Genomic DNA, 10,067 nt, shown 5'->3' with positions numbered 1-10,067 from the left:
AACTAAAACAGAGCTTTTCAAGACAACTTTCTATCTATATATGGACACTTAAATTTATAGATAGGAACACACTGAGTGTTAGAAAATTACATAGACAGTTGAGGTTTCTGAATCTGGCTGAAATGTGTAGAAATGAGGTTCCTGTACTGCTGCCTGCCTTTGAAAATCCTGCTGGGTTCTGTATATTGGACTCACTGTGGAAATCCAGTTCTTAGCAACATTTCTGTTGCCTGTTTCCCGGAACAGAGATGCTGAATGAGGATCCTCCAGGAATGAGGGTGGATGCTCTCATGGGAGAGAAATGGTTGTCCTGAGAGACTTCCCAACAAAACATCTGTGTCTTCCACCACAGCTTGGCAGATCTACTGGCTGTTGTAAGGCCCTAGGGATGTACGAAAAGGCCAACTGCAGAGGGGAGGGGTAGCTATATAGAGGTCAGAGAACTTAGAAAAACTTTTGCAATTCCAGACCACACAGACAGCAAATGGGATTCTTGATCTTACTTATCAGTTAAGGTGTAATGTCTATGTTGTTATGCAGTGGGTAGTCATAATTTTAAATGCAGTGATGGGCCTGTGAGGAGTTGGCCCAGTTTTGGAAAGTCTTGCCCTTTTTCTTCTTTCAGAGAAGATTAGAATCACTTCATATCCTGTTTTCATTTTGCTCTTCCATGGAACACTTCATCTAAGAAGCTTTCTTCTTTTCTTGCAGTCCTCATTCCATCCCAGATCGCCTGCGGATCAGAGTGAACAGGATTAATTTACAAGAATATGAGGGGCTACATTACGACAAGGAAAAACTCCGGGAAGCTTGTAAGTTGGAAGAAGACAGGTTGTAGCTGCTTTTGGTGGAACATTCTGTATACATCTCTACACTACAAAAAAACTCAACAAACTGAACCAAAACAACAACAAAAACCAAACATGGGGTCAAGCATATATTTTTGATGAGTCATGTGGAATGTATGTTCATCTATCTGTGCATATGCACATACATATATTCTCTCTATATAAATACTGTCTCTCTAAAGAGCATATATAGAGAATTTACCTGTTTTCTTACTTAAAATCAACTTTCAGAAGGCATAGTTATTTACTGCAAAATAAGTGGTTTTCACATCTGTTGGGTTTTTATTCATGTCTTCCTGTTGGTTCTGCTGGGTTTCTACTAGTGTATGAAACTATTCTAGATTTTCTGATTAGCATCAGATTTGAAACTGAGTGGGGGACCATGATAAAATTCATATTGAGAATGTGCTCTGACCTTGAACATGGTTCTTGCACAGGTGCATTTATCTTGGGAACAAATATGGCTTCCCCAGTCCCTTATTCTTTAACAGCCTTCAGTTTTCCATGTAAGAGAATAATCACTGTTTTGTTTCCTCATGTAATGGTTTAATTGCCATGTTCAGGGGTAAGTCAAAAGCAGAGAGTGGTTTCTTTGGCAACATTGATGATGGCAATCCACACTTAAAAGTGGAGTCATTAATCAGTGAGGGACACGTCTGCTTGTGATAACAATTTAATAGTCTTGCTCATGCATCTGGCTCATTATTCATATTAAATGACAAGCATGACTGTTTGCTGTGCAACAAAGCTTCAGCTCCCTCTGTAATACAGAGTGCTCTGGTAATTACAGGATGACAATACTTTTAATTGATTTGTTTATCTTACTATTGGAAGATAGTTAAACTCTTTCACTTTCACTCCTCTAGTTCCATCCCTCCTTATTCTCCCAGTTCACCAGCTATCTTTCCAACAAAAGAACTGTAATGACTTAAATTTTAATATAGGTCCTGATAGCCTTTTCTGAAGTCTCAGTGTATTTTGGCCATAGTTAAAGCAATCAAAGCCTTCATCACTGGACTGAGAAGAATTTTAACAGGATGAGGATTATGGCTCACTGGAGAAGAATTTGCTTCAAGGTCAAACTCTCAATTGAAACTTGAGTAGACTTCAGGCTGTATTGAACTCAGATCTATCCAACTCTGTCAGAAACAACCTGGTTCATTTGATGGTTTCCCATCTGAGGAGAACTATCCTCATCCATCCTTGTTATGGATGTAAATTTTGTGTGTGTGTGTGTATTTGGTATATATTATGTAGTCCTTAAGAGCCATTTACATGTTCTGACACAAAATACACAACTTTTTGCACTGTTGTCACTGCAATTGTAAATGTGTTTTTATGCTATTTGTCACCTGCAAAACCCCATAATGATAACATTATGAAAAATGCCAGAGAATGATCTAGCACCTCTGAGATTTGGTTTTAGATTTCACACCCATTTCATCACTTGCTGGATGTGTGCTTGAGAAGTTTTCATTCAAAAAGTAGATGTTTATCCATCAAGAGTTTAAATGATTGCTTTTGGGCATTGGTAGGTCACTTGCAGTAAGACCCTTTTGTCTCTCTCAAGTTACTGCATGGCCAGCTTGATAGCGTAACACAGCTGGACTGGCGTATTCTCTCCAGACATTTTTCATGTAGTTGTTTTTCTTATTTGTCCTCCTTTAGCTGTCTCAGTAATGCTTGTGCATTACTGTTTTTACATTAAAATATGAAAAAGCAAATAATATCCCCATCAGCCAAAAATAGATTAGGAAAGATACCCCACCTTACCCTTTGCTGTTATTAGGAATGTCCTGTGTAAGGACGTATAACTCACAGCATACACTGAGGGTCATCCGCCTACTTCTCTGGACATATAACTTAAGTGTCTCCTCTGAGAGTTGTCCAGCCTTTAGTTTTCAGGAGGCTGATCTTGATTTGAAGGCTTCTGGGTGATGCTAATTATGACAGAAGAAAATTATGTACGGGAAGAGAAGTGCTCTCAGCAGTCAGAAACCAAACTGTTTTAAATATTCTAGCCAGCTCCTTGAATTTCATGAAGTAAAAAATGGAAAGTCCCTGTGGTTCACTGAGCACAGACCTAACGTTTGAGTTTTCCTGTGACTTACCGCAGGATTCTCTTATCTCTTCTGGAAACTGAGGCATAGCCAGTCATCAAGCTGCATGGTTACACTAGAAAACTACATAAGTTTTTATGAGGAAGGAAGCTGGAAAATCATGTAAATCTTCCTTTTAAGAAGAGTAGATAGATAGCCATTTTAATTGCATTTCTGATGTAGCTAATTGGACAAATTTTAAATAGTTTTAAACAAATTTTAAAACTTTAAACAAATTTTAAATAGTTTTCTGGTGGCAGGTCTATGGATTGCTGCCTTCCTGGCTCTATCATATGCTAAATACTTACATGAAATAAGCTTGCTGTCTGTGTCCTAATCAGCAAATGATTTCATGGAGCATTGCCACTAAAAGTTACTTGACTAAAGGGAGAGGAGGGAAGTTCTGGGGGAGAAGCAGCGACTCTCTTTACCAAAGAAAGTGATTGGGAGGGGTGGGGAGTGGAAAATAATAAATTTCCATGGCAGGAATGAATAACTGAAATTTCATCAGTCTGAATTAAAAGTTTAAATACAAATGCTTGTGCACTAGCAGAATACAAGAGCACTTGTATTGGGCCTTGCTTTTCTACAAGGCTTGTTAGTGTAAGTGGGGTTAGCTTCCTTCAGCATGACTGTAGCTCTCAGGTGCATGTATGTCTCACTAGATGCTTGCAAGAGACTCAATTTAGGTATCTGTCCAGGCTTTGGCAGAATACCTAAAACTTAATTCCGGAGTACTATAGTTAATATCCATTCCCTGCACACAAGGGTTAAAAGCACTTTTACATCCCTAAATAATTCGAAAACCAAACCAGAATCTCACAGCAATCTGAACAGGAAAAGGAAGCCAGTTAATAACAAGTGATCCCTGAAGGAAAAATAGCAAAGAATCTATTAGGTTTTTTGCCTGTTACATGTCTCCATAACAGAGTTTTGAAAGCTCTGACATCAGTGTAATCATCTGGATCATTTTAACTTGCAGTAAATACATTTCACTCCCCTTGTTTGCTTGAAATACTGATTTGATTCTATCAACTACTTCACCTAACATTGCACTTCCCGACATATAACAACTTGTCATACAAACTGTTCCATGAAGATTAATCTTCACTCTGCTGGAGGTAGACACCTCATTTTGAAAGCCTCCTGAGGAATTAAAAAATGTCATTTTGTCCTCTGAAGGGCGCGAATGTTCTTAGCCCATTCTCCTTTGGTTACTTTCTACTTTTCTTGTCACTGCAGCTGGCATTTAAGCAAGATGCTGTTTCTGAATTGTCCCTTTCTTTCCACCCTGTGCTCCTTCTTTTCTCCTTCATTGTTTCTTCTGTCAACATCTCTGTATTGTCTGTGGGATGATTGATGATGGTACAGAGGATGCTTATTGATCCTTCATCAAGGAGGGGTGAATGGTTCCATGCACTCTTTTAAGAAAGGGATATATGTTGGCATTTTAGTTATGTTGTAATGTTCTTCGCTGCAAATGTAGCTGTCTTCTCTAACACCTCCCTGTACATGCCCCAAGTGCTCGTCACCCTAGTCACCAGCTTCACCACCTTCCCAGTATGATAGTTGTATATTACATGAGCATAGCCAAGACTATCATATTGAAAAAGTGAGTTGGACTGATGTTTCTAGATGGATGGAACTTAATTCTGTCTCTCTTCCTGCATATCTTCTGTGTACTCTCTCTGATTTCCTGTTATTGCAGGAAAATGTGAGCCAAAGCAGCATTGTGGGGTAACAACTGCGTTATTTTTAAAATAGCAAAACCTTTCTGTTTAACACCCTATTTTCCCCTTTCTAATGTTACTAAGAAATTCCTGACAATGGAGGTATATGCAGAAATTAGTTACATTAAAAAAAAAAACATTAAAAAAAAATCAACAACAAACAAACCAACCATAAACTAGCTAGTGACCAAGTGGTCTTCTACACTTCTTAGTCCTTCCTGCCAACACTATTGTAGATTTGCACCATGAAGATGGAGTGGTGAAATAGTTGACTATCAGCAGTAACTGCACAGTTGTTTGTTGCGTTTTTTTTTTTTTAATAAAAGATGTCAGTTCTTACTGCCCTCAACTTCTTGTTTTGTACACTCTAGCCATGGAGAATGATCTTAGGTTGCTCAATAGCACTAAGATTAAGGAGGAATCATACCTGACTGCAGTGGTGGCAGTATCAGAAATAATTCTCAGCTCTGTAACAGCTTTGGGTCTCCAAAACTGTCTTTTACACAGAAGCAGCTGTTCCTCATCTCCTCTTGAATAAAATGGCACACTAGATTAAAATGCAATTTTGGAAGAAAATTTAGTTCTGTATGTATAACAATTGAACTATCTGCAATCTAACAATCCTTTTTGCTGCAGCCTCCTTGCTTTACGTGTGTGGGGAGAGGGTGGTATAACATGATGTGATGTTAGCCTCGAATTCTTGTCTCTCTCTGATTATATCTAGCCAGATATCTATATTGCATGTGTCCCTACCTTTATTTTCTGTGGATTATCTGAGGGTTTTGGGGTCATCCTAGGAGTTCTTCTCAGGTGCACAGAGATACATCGAGTGACAAGCTTGTGAGTCATTTGGGATGTGTATATGTACGGAGATACTGTAGCTTCCTCATATCAGTGATGCACTTGCCAGAGTTTGAGACTCCTTGATCTATGAAATGTATTCTGAAACGTTAAAGCTCTGGGATATGGCAGGTGAAGTTAATTTGGAGACTATTCCATGTGATTTTGAGCAACTAGCGAAACAAGAAAAGGTCAACACTGAGGTCTGGGTATTTACATCCTGAATATCCATAACATAACGGGCAGAGGGGAGCAGAGGATCTCCTGCTAGGTGGTACGATGAGGTAAATCTGAATTAGCAGATGGATTCAGGACAGGGGAGATTAGCCACTGAAGGATATTTGCTCATGCTGGGAAGCAACTTTGATCTGGATGGATTTAGATGAAATGGGTTGTGTAGCAGCAAACCTGCTCTGCCATCCTGTAAAGGAAGCATCAATGGTCGCTTACTTGTCAGGAGGTCTCTTAGGGGACATGGTGGCTTATCTGTAGAAGTTCTGTAAAAGGCAGCATTACCTCCAGACTATCTGCTAAATTTCACTCTGCTTAAAAGTCATTGCCTTGCTCTAACAGCTTTGTTTTCTCAACATGTGTTGTGTAGACACTAGATAATTCATGCATTTCTGTGTCACAGTGATTTAATAAGTTCTGAAACCGAGAGGATTGGATGGGTTGCTTAAAGTCATCCTGCGAGGTGAAACCAAGAGGTTTGGAAGTCAGCAGGGAGTTAAAAATTGGAAACTCTGCTGCCACTCTGCTCCTAGCTTCTCATGCTGGTGTATAACATTTGTACACATTTGTAACATTTATTTAACACAGTATGTTATTGCCTGGGTTGGAGAAAGTAGTAAATCCAAACCATTGAAATCTTATCTCATACCATGGAGTTGTAGAATCAGAGTCACTTGGGTTGGAAGGGACCTTTAAAGATCATCTAGTTCCAACCACCTTGCCACGGGCAGGGACATCTTTCACTAGATTAGGTTGCTCAAAACCCCTGACTTTGGACACTTTCAGAGATGGGACATCCATAACTTCTCTGGGCAACCTGTTCCAGTGTTTCACCACCCTCATTGTAAAGAACTTCTTCCTTATATCTAGGCTAAATCTCCCCTCTCTTGACTCCACATAGGGCATATCTACATTCAACACAGCCCTCTGCCTTTTGAGCTAGTGGGCAAACTGCACCTGTAATTTATCAATCTCCTTTAAACTAGAAGATTAGTTTGGACAGTATTCCAAATCGATATAAATATATACTTACCTTAGAGGAGTGGGGAGATACAATAATATTAAGTACCATTTCAGACTTTCCAGGAAATGATGCTATAGCTCATCTTTCTGTTATAGACTTTTCTGTGAGATTTTTCTGTGTATATTCTCCTTCTCCCATTTCCTTTCCTATTGCTTTTCTGATTTGATTTCCTCTTACCTTTTCAATCCTGGTTGTCCCCTTTGGCTAGCCCATCCCACGCACATCCTTCCTGCCTGTCTTAGTCTGTTTCTGCAGATCTCAGGGGTCAGGTTCCTGTTCCTTTTCCTAATCCTAAACCCTTACTCATTTTTCAACCAGACCTTTTCTTTCAGCTCTTAATCCTGGTAGCTACTCCCTGCCAGTTTCAATTCCCAGCTCTTTGTAGTTTTCTTTCTATAACCTGTTCCCTGTTGTGTGGTGTTTGGGACAGGTTCTCTTCATTTGACTTGGGCAGCTTCTTCCTTTTTGTGGCAGGGTATTGGAGAAGTCACTGAGAGCCTGGAGGGGATGACCACCTTCTCAAATGTGGTCTGGTTTAGTCTGATAACCTCCATTGTGTTTTACCTCCTGACATGTGAAGATTTTAAAATTGGACCACTGGTGCCAAGAAAACTAGCAACCAATGAACCTAAGGAGGCTTAGTTTTTGTCAGTATAATAAACAAAAGGGACCTGAACAGGCACATGGCTTAGACTTGTGTGGTAAGAAAATACTTTTGTACAAACTCAGTTGTATTAAAACCATACTGGGAAAGCCAAACCTCTTAATATAAATGTCTGAATATTTTAGAATTCTCTCCCAAGAGTCCTTCACGTTTCTAATATCAGTGGAAGCCCCTTCAGGAAAATGACATTCTCATAACATCCTCAGTTGTGAGGGTCCTTATTTGCTACATTAAACATTTACAGCCCGAAGTCTAATCTCCCCAGTCCCCTGAGGTATGTCAGACTTGGAATGAGTTTTCCTGGCATTCACATCTACCTTAATGATCTGTCTTGAGGCTGTTTTGTTTGGGATTTGAGTGGGTTAATTATGGTGTTTAGATCACAAATTGAATCCTTTCATAACAATAAATGGGGAAGTTAATTGAATTTTATTTTTTCTTCATGGTGTCATATGCAGTATATTCAGGCTTCTTCCATTTGTGTTCTCAGTAGTATTAAAGAGCTTACTAGCTTTAGGTATTCAGCATATGGGCAGTTAATAGGTGGAGATTTCTCCTCTGTTTATAAATTCCATAGCTCATTTCATGAGGACTTAGGACATCACTACTAATCTTGCAGTTAATTAGAGCATCATGCTAGCCATACTGCTGCACCTACTCCACGTTCCTCCTGCTGATACTCCATTTTGATTAGTGTTGCTAGGACCAGAAAGCTTTCTGCAGTACTGATTCAGAATACAAAGCAACTGTCTGCCTGTCTCCTCTCCTGGGGCTCTTGCACTGGTGCTCATTACTGCAGCGTTATAGTCTGTATCCACAGCTCCCTGGACAAAGTCCTTTTCACCATTCAGGGAGCACAATGAAACTGGGAGCTGGATGCAAGCGGCCAGAAGAGCATGTGCCTTGGGAGAAAAATTTCTGGCATTTGAATGCTGTGGCTTGACTCATGATCTGAGACTATGCCTTATTTTTTGCTTATTACCATGTGCGGATATATCCATATATTCAGAGGAGCGGACAGTGTGTGGAAAGTTGCTCTGCGGTCCCTGTGCTCTTAATGCAAGACTTTGTCTTCCCATCTCCCCTGTGGCATATCAAGTAATTACCGTGTCCCACAGCACTATTCTGTACTGTCCACAGCCTCACCCACACAGGGCTATTCAGAAAAGGCAGAAGCCCCTTCATTCCTGAATAGAAGTGTCCACAGTGACATTGAAGTTCGTGCATGTTAACTTTATACCTCTAACTGATTCATCACCTTACCTCATTTTTCTCTGTTTGCACAGTATTGAGCTGTATTTAGGTTGAGAAACAGTCCCATAGTTTCAATCCTATTATCAATCATTAAGGATTGGCTTTTGTCTTCAAACAGCAGCTATTGTGAAGCATTTTGCAAATCTTGGCTACGTGGTACATTGTGCGTATTTACTGTGATTTATGATAAAAATGAGGGCTGGGAACATTTTCCTTGCTGAAAGCCAAATGGGTCTTGCAAAAAAAAAAACCACAACAAACCCCCAAAAACCAAGCACAAAAAAATGCCCTTGGGCAAGCAACATTATCCAATAACAACTTAAAAGGTTTCTTAAGTGAGCATGAACTATATGGTAGGGAACAATTTGAGACCCACCTCATGCACCTTATCCCTTAGCTAGCCATTGACCCAACAAACCATAGGACATGCTAATTTAGGATTCCCAAGCAGCAAAAGCTGCATATTTCTTTTTAAGAACAAAGTCATCCGACCAGAATTGTGCTATGACCACCAAGAATAGATGAGACATAATTAAATCTGTGAATCATGACGACTTCACTTGTTATATGAGGCCCGTAATTGTCACCTCTAACCTATTGTGGTGGGTTGAGCCTGGCTGGACACCAGGCACCCACCAAACTGCTCTGTAAATCCCCTCCTCAGCTGGACAGGGGAGAGAAAATAATGAAAGGTTCATGGGTCTTTCCCTGTCAGAAGGACAGGGAGATCATTCAGCAATTACTGTCACACACAAAACAGACTCAACTTGGGAAATTAATTAAATTTATTGCCAGTCAAATCAGAATAGGGTAATGAGAAATAAAACCAAATTTTAAAAACACCTTCCCCCACTGCTCCCTTCTTCCCAGGCTCAACTTCACTCCCAATTTCTCTACCTTCTCCCCCTGCAGTGGCACAGGGAGATGGTGAATGGGAGTTGTGGTCAGTTCATCACATGTTGTCTCTGCTGCTCCTTCCTCCTCTGGGGGAGGACTCCTCACACTCTTCCCCTGCTCCAGCATGGGGACCCTCCCATGGGAGACAGTCCTCCATGAACTTCTCCAATGGGAGTCCTTCCCACAGGCTGCAATTCTTCCCAAACTGCTCCAACCTGGGTCCCTGACACGGGGTGCCATCCTTCAGGAACAGACTGCTCCAGTGTGAGTCCCCACAGGGTCAAAAGTCCTGCCAGCAAACCTGCTCCAGTGTGGGTTCCTCTCTCCATGGATCCACAGGTCCTGCCAGGAGCTTGCTCTAGTGCAGGCTTCCCAAGGGGTCACAGCCTGCTTTGAGCATCCACCTGCTCTGGCGTGGGGTCCTCCACAGGCTGCAGGTGGAGATCTGCTCCACTGTAGAGACCCGTGGGCTGCAGTGAG

The 10,067-nt window shown here is 40.8% G+C and overlaps 1 long non-coding RNA gene across 1 annotated transcript in view; it reads left to right on the top strand.

Moving 5' to 3' along the window:
- The first annotated feature begins 711 nt into the window (after positions 1-711).
- The window catches only part of LOC104617775, a 20,990-nt gene continuing 11,634 nt past the window's right edge, over positions 712-10,067 (top strand). Inside the window, exon 1 of the long non-coding RNA XR_738002.1 lies at positions 712-812. This is a non-coding gene — a long non-coding RNA (uncharacterized LOC104617775). The remainder of the gene's footprint in view (positions 813-10,067) is intronic.

Source organism: Phaethon lepturus, unplaced genomic scaffold (assembly GCF_000687285.1).
Source record: "Phaethon lepturus isolate BGI_N335 unplaced genomic scaffold, ASM68728v1 scaffold6213, whole genome shotgun sequence".
NCBI lineage: Eukaryota > Metazoa > Chordata > Aves > Phaethontiformes > Phaethontidae > Phaethon > Phaethon lepturus.
Note: the sequence above shows the minus strand (reverse complement) of the source record. Positions and strands in the feature narration are given on the sequence as shown.